The following is a 5,930-nucleotide window of genomic DNA, read 5'->3' on the forward strand; positions in this document are numbered from 1 at the left end:
ACAGGCCTCACCACCATAGAAAAATACATCAAGTCAAAAGCAGCAAATGTAGGAACACAGCATGTACAGCCTAATACATTCTCTTTATCAGCTTTAGAGATTATTTTGAAGCATTAAAATGCTAACAGCATTCACAGTAAGAAAACAAGCAAGGACAAAACAAGTTTCACTAGCAGAATTCAGGTCATAATTTATACAACCTGAGATTGCTAGTTAGGCAACGAGATTGCTAATTAGGCTAACCAGCCTACAACATGAACATTTCTTTATTTTTTAGATTTTCTGGATCTGTTGAAGTTCAGAGGCTTTTTGTTGCATAAATGCCAATTGATTTGCATGTGAACTCCAGTCTTGCAATGGACACAGAAATGCGTCCTCAAGGATGCACTGACAACAGAAGGTGCTTAGTTTACTTGAAAGAAATTCTCAGGTATCCTAAGTCTTAAGTTATAGAATCATAGAATCATTTGAGTTGGAAGAGACCCTTAAAGGCCATCTAGTCCAACTCCCCTGCCTTGAGCAGGGACACCTACAGCTTATGACTTCTCTTTTTGGGAAATATAACAAAAAATAGCTTTCTGAAAAGACACCATTGAAGTGTAAAGTGAAATGTAACGCAACGCTTATAAATGGATGTCAAAGGGTTGGTAAGACAAAAGAAAAGCTTATTTAACATCAACTTTTAAAGTGACATGACACCTACGCTTGGCTCATAGGCAGTGGCATTCAGAAGCTGTTCTCCCAGCTTAGGTAGAAGGCTGCTCTTTGGACTTCAGCAGCTTTTGGCAGACACATCACCACAGGTACCAACATTTCTGTGAAACCCTAGTGTTATGTAACCAACTGAATACTTATTTTTGTGTTTGGAACTCCCAAATCAAACCTGACTGGTAACAAGTGTGTGAAGTTATTGAAAGAAGATGACTATTCCTGGCAAAGTGTTACATGTCAATGTTTTTGTTTTCATTTTACAACCTCATAATTATTTCCTAACAAAACTAAAGAAGAATTACCATTAATAAATGACAAATATCATTGGCCTTGATCTGTAAACACTTGCCTACAGGCTTAGCTCTGGTACTGTTCACTGCCTCTTTGACTTCCAAAGGATTATTTGCACTATGAGCATTTTGTGCATCTGCATTTGCTGTGCTGGACCCATATGTGATATCACCATGTATTTTCACAGTGATAAACTCAAAATTCCAGCTTTATCATCTAGGTAACTCGTCCATTTTAATCATAACACAGGCAGCGAATCCTGTGTGTCCACCACAATCTCACCAACACAGGAGATTCAGACTTTCACACAATTTCACCCATCAGGACGGTGGTTCCTGACCCAGACCCCTCCTAGGCCATCCTGCATCTCCCAGAGAACCAGGACATGTCCTCTGTGCTTGTCACCAGGCCGTGCCAACAGGCTGGGCCGCTCCTCTGGGGGTGTATCTGTGTGACCCCCCGACGCCCCGGCCTAGAGAAGGGGTGAAGGGCCCACGGCCGAGGGGCCGCCTCTGCCCTCACAAAATGGGCGCCGAGCCCGGCAGCGGCGCAGTCCCGCGTTCCCGCCCGCCGCAGGCCCCGCGGAGCGGCGCGGCAGCCCCGCGGCCTACGTGCCCCGCCGGCCCCAGGCGCCGGGCCGCGTCTCCCGCGGGAGGTGGAGGGAACGCAGCGGAGCGGGCCGCGCTTCTCCTTCCCCCTTCTCCTCCTCCCGTACCCGCAACCCCGCGTCGCTCCGCAGCGCCGGGCGGCGCGGCGCTCTCCCCGCCCCTCAGCGCCGCAGCGGGCCGAGCGGCGGCGGCGGCGGGGTCACGGCGGCGGCCGGGTCAGAGGGTAAAGGTTGCTCCCCCAGCATCCTCCGTGCTGGATACTCAGCCATCTTGGATCCGCGGGACAAGAAAATTCATGCGGTGAGTCCGGCCCCGGCCGCCCCCCCCCGACCCCCGCCGCCGCCCCGCTCCCCGCCGCAGCCCTCCCGCGGCCCGATGGGGGGGGGCCCGGCGGCGGCGCGGTCCGCGGCGGGGCTCTGCAGGCCCGGGGCCGTCCCGCCGGGTTTCCGTTTGCTTTTGTCTCCGAGGGGAGCGGGGGGGACGCGCGGCGCCCGAGCCCGGAGCGCAGCCGCAGGCCCGGCCCGGCCCGCCGCCCCCCGCCCTCCTCCGCGCCCGCGGCCGGCGGGGGCCGCCGGGAGCCGCTCCAGGCCCGCCTGAGGCCGAGGCCGAGGCCCGGCCGCGCTCGGGCCCCGCATCCCCCGCGGCCGTCGCTCCGCCGCCGCGGCCCGCTCGGCCCGTTCGGGACGGCTCCCGTCCGCCGCCTCTCTTCCCCGCCGGGCCCGTCCGAGGGCCGCGTGGGCTCCGTTCCCCCCCCCCGCGCCGCCGCCACCTCCCGCCGGGCCCGGCGCTGGGGCGGCCCGGCCTGTGCCGCCTGCCGCCGGGTGCCGCCGGGCCCCGCTGTCGGGCGGCGCCGTGCTGCCGGGGCGGCCTCGCGGCCTGCGCCGCCGGGCCTCCAGCGAGTCCCCGGGTGAGGAACGGGGTGAGCCGGGGATACCGTCGGCCTGCTTCCTTTTACAAATTATCTATATTTTTTTTTGCGTGTGTGCGCCTTTTACACTCTCCTCCTGGTGGCGGTTAAGGTGATGTGTAAACAGGTCTTGGTATTCCCTCAGATGTGTTGGTAAAACAAACTTGAAACGGAGCGATCCCCTGCTAGAATTTGCCTGCGTGCACGGTGTGCTCAGTCCGGCCCGGGGGGGGGCATGGGGCGGTGGGTCAGGGCGGGAGCCTGCAGTGTGAGGTGTGGGGCTGCAGCTGTGTCCCTGACAGAAGCAGGGGTTTGCCTGCACGTACTGCCACTTGGAATTCCTGTGTTGTTGGCGGTGGCGGTTTCTTTGTTTTTGATTTGTTTTCTTCAGTGAAGTTGCAGGTAACTTTGTTTTGGAGGTTCTCTAATGTGAGATGGTGAAAACATGCTGTTAGGCGTGGAACAGCCATAAGTCTGTTTTATCAGAACTTGTTTCCAACTTTGCACGATGTTATCCCTAGAAGATGATCAGAACTGTCTGTGTCTCACTCTTGTTCATGTGTGTGTGTATGCATGCAACTCACATGGGTGAAGGCGGTGTTCCTGGTCCCCTGCACACTGTGCCCTGTGGTGCTGGGGGCTCTGTCAGAGCCCCTTGGCCTGTGGAAGGGAGGTTGAGATGCTCAAAGTGCTGTCACAGCACTCTGCAGGAATCCTCGCCTTTCTGGAAACTTGGATTTGTTTCAGGCTGTTAAAACTTGTAAAGACCTGCAAAAGCAGAGTAATTGTTTAGGTTTGCATTGCAAAGGCATCTCTACTTGGACCTGTACGGGTTGTTAGGTGTGCACTGGGATACTTGGAGTTCTCTTATCATAGTGTTTGAATGGAACATGACTTGAAAGATCCAGTTTCATAATCTTTAAGGCTGTGTTCAGTGCCCCACTACTATTGATGAAGAGAATTCAGCTGGCATAAGAAACTTCAAGGTGTTAAATGCTTCTCATCTTAGGAAGGGGTTTGAATACTTGACACCAGGATCTGACCTACCTGACTTGCAAGTATGTTTCTGTTTCACTTTCAGGAAGCTGTTGATAAGAGTTTGTTAGCAGGTAAATCTGCTCTGTGCTTTTCTTCCAGGAAGGTAATATCACTCTCAAAATCATCATTATTACTGTTACCCACCTGTGAGTCAGTTCTACCAGCAGTGAAAGCAAAAACCCTTGGTTAAAAGCTATCGAGAAAACACCAACCATTGAAATTGATTAAAGATGATTTGAGTCCTCTTTGGAAGAGTCTAATTGTAGAGAATGGGCATTCTTCGCATCAGCCCTAAAAAGCTGTGAGTTCCTCTCAGGCAATGGTAGCTTTCATGAACTATTTTTGCTGTATTTGCTGTGCTTCTGAATGTATTTCTGGCTACACAGAGGTTGGAAACTTTATTGCATTTTGAGCCTCCGTTGTGTGGTTTTTGTACTTCTGTTCTGGCACGGGGGCCAGGCTGTGCTGTGACCATTGCAGGATTTGTAACCTCACTGTGCTCCTAAACCAGTTGTGTGCCATAACAAGGAGGCGCAAAATATTTCCTAGCAGGTTTGTTAAAGACTCCAGAAGTGAGCATAATTTAAAGTACACTCGTAGTTAAAATAGCTGTTGTTTGCACCTGCCTTTTTGACTTGATCTGGAAACTTAAGGGAGATGTTGACTTGCTTGCTTTGTTATGGGGTGCATAGGAAGCGCACCTAATCTTTGTTCTCAGGTAGGTTCTGGTACTTAACTTCTCTGGGGTTATCTCTTTCTGTAAAGCTATAATGTGGTTGAATCCAGATTTCAAAGGCACTCAATAAGAAAACAAACAAACAAAAATCTTGTTCATATAGAAATAGAAAAATTCTCAACTTCTTGGCATAATCCTTGCCATTCTTGTTGTATATTTCTGAATGTTAGTTTAGGTACAGACTGGCAGAAAGCTTCTATAGAAGCACAACACCATTGCATCAAAGTAGTATTTTGGGCACAAATTTAAAGGATTGCCCTCTAAATGGTAGTTACAAAATTATTTTTATTATGATTATAAATAATAAAATTTGTACACAAATGGCAGTGCTTCTTGACAAAAGGAAGGCAATTCAAGTTGGATTAACTTTGCCTCATCTGGGTTTTTGAGGTGCAAGCAAGTAAATTTAAAAACAAAAAAAGTATGTAAACATTCTTCTATGTAGCACAGACCTATTTTTCTTTTTCTCTTGAAGTTCATCCCGATATCTCAGAGTAATTCCAAACAACCTGTTTCACTTGTTCTTTCCCAAATAGGGTCGAGTGTCTTTCTTTGTATTTTCTTAGTTTGTTTTCTGTTGTGCTTCGGCACCTACGTTCTGTGTTTGTGTGTTGCATTGGTCTCCTGACCTGGGTTCCTGTAAAAACACACGAACAACTGAAACTTTGTGGGTAGTCTCATTGACTTAAAAGCACCCACTGGTGTGCTGACAGTTAACCTCTTACATCAGAGCTTGCAGGGTAGAGGCCGGGATGTTGACAACTCAATCTACTTTTATGGAACATTGTAACAGCGAAGAAAGGGTTGTGTCAAATGAAATTATTGCACAGTGGGATGTTTGAAGTTTTCCTTATGGAAATTTGTTTTTAGAGGTGTTTGTATTCCAAACATATGTTTCCATGCTAATCAGTAAGAGATTTCTCTACAGGAATTACAGTCTTTATGCTTTTATTTCAGCAATAACAAAAGACCATAAACTTTTCAGATTGCTTTTAATTTACGTTGTATCTTTCATTTATATACTGTTATGCTGAAAGTTGCATGTTGTATGGAGGTAGCTGATACTAGCTCAGAGCTGAGCTACTTTGAGCCCCAAACTGAGATGGAGATGACCCCTGCCCCAGGAGGGTACTGGGCCCCCCCGTGCTGCCGTCCCTCAATTTGTCTTGAGGTAGCCTTGGTGATGAGTGGTGTTACAGGAACGTGGGTGTTACTCTTTCCTTTTGGCTCGCTCTGATATCTGACCACTCTTTACAAAGTGTAAAGTGTTTAAAACCTGATGATAATCAAGAATTTTTTCAGACGCATCCTTCTTGTGGTGAGTTATGTTGCAAGAGCTGTACTTATTGATGAATTTCTGATCAATGCCATAGTTTCCTTCTGCTTTCCATCATGGTGGTATTTTTAGCATCATTCTGTACCCCATCTCACAATTCTTTTTGATTGCAGTCAGTAGCTCTCAAAGCATATTCAAGGCTCTACCTTCAAATTCTTTGTGCATCTGAAATCAGCGATGGGTGGACGTAGAAGTCTGACCTGTAAAAAGCTATAGTTTATTTAAAATGAAAACTACTGTAAACACTGCTGTGTTTGTGGGAGATGAAACGGAAACTCCCGCTTGGTGTGACTCTCACTGAGC

The 5,930-nt window shown here is 48.8% G+C and overlaps 1 protein-coding gene across 2 annotated transcripts in view; it reads left to right on the forward strand.

Moving 5' to 3' along the window:
• Positions 1–1,853: 1,853 nt before the first annotated feature.
• The window catches only part of CNOT2 (CCR4-NOT transcription complex subunit 2), an 89,634-nt gene continuing 85,557 nt past the window's right edge, over positions 1,854–5,930 (forward strand). The window contains exon 1 of one of the 2 annotated variants that reach the window (NM_001012808.2): positions 1,854–1,910. The gene's annotated coding sequence lies outside the window, so the exon portion shown is untranslated. Of the gene's footprint in view, positions 1,911–2,222; positions 2,518–5,930 lie in introns of those variants that run through there. The other variant, XM_046938284.1, reaches the window with a different exon arrangement.

The sequence above is a fragment of the Gallus gallus genome, chromosome 1 (assembly GCF_016699485.2).
Source record: "Gallus gallus isolate bGalGal1 chromosome 1, bGalGal1.mat.broiler.GRCg7b, whole genome shotgun sequence".
NCBI lineage: Eukaryota > Metazoa > Chordata > Aves > Galliformes > Phasianidae > Gallus > Gallus gallus.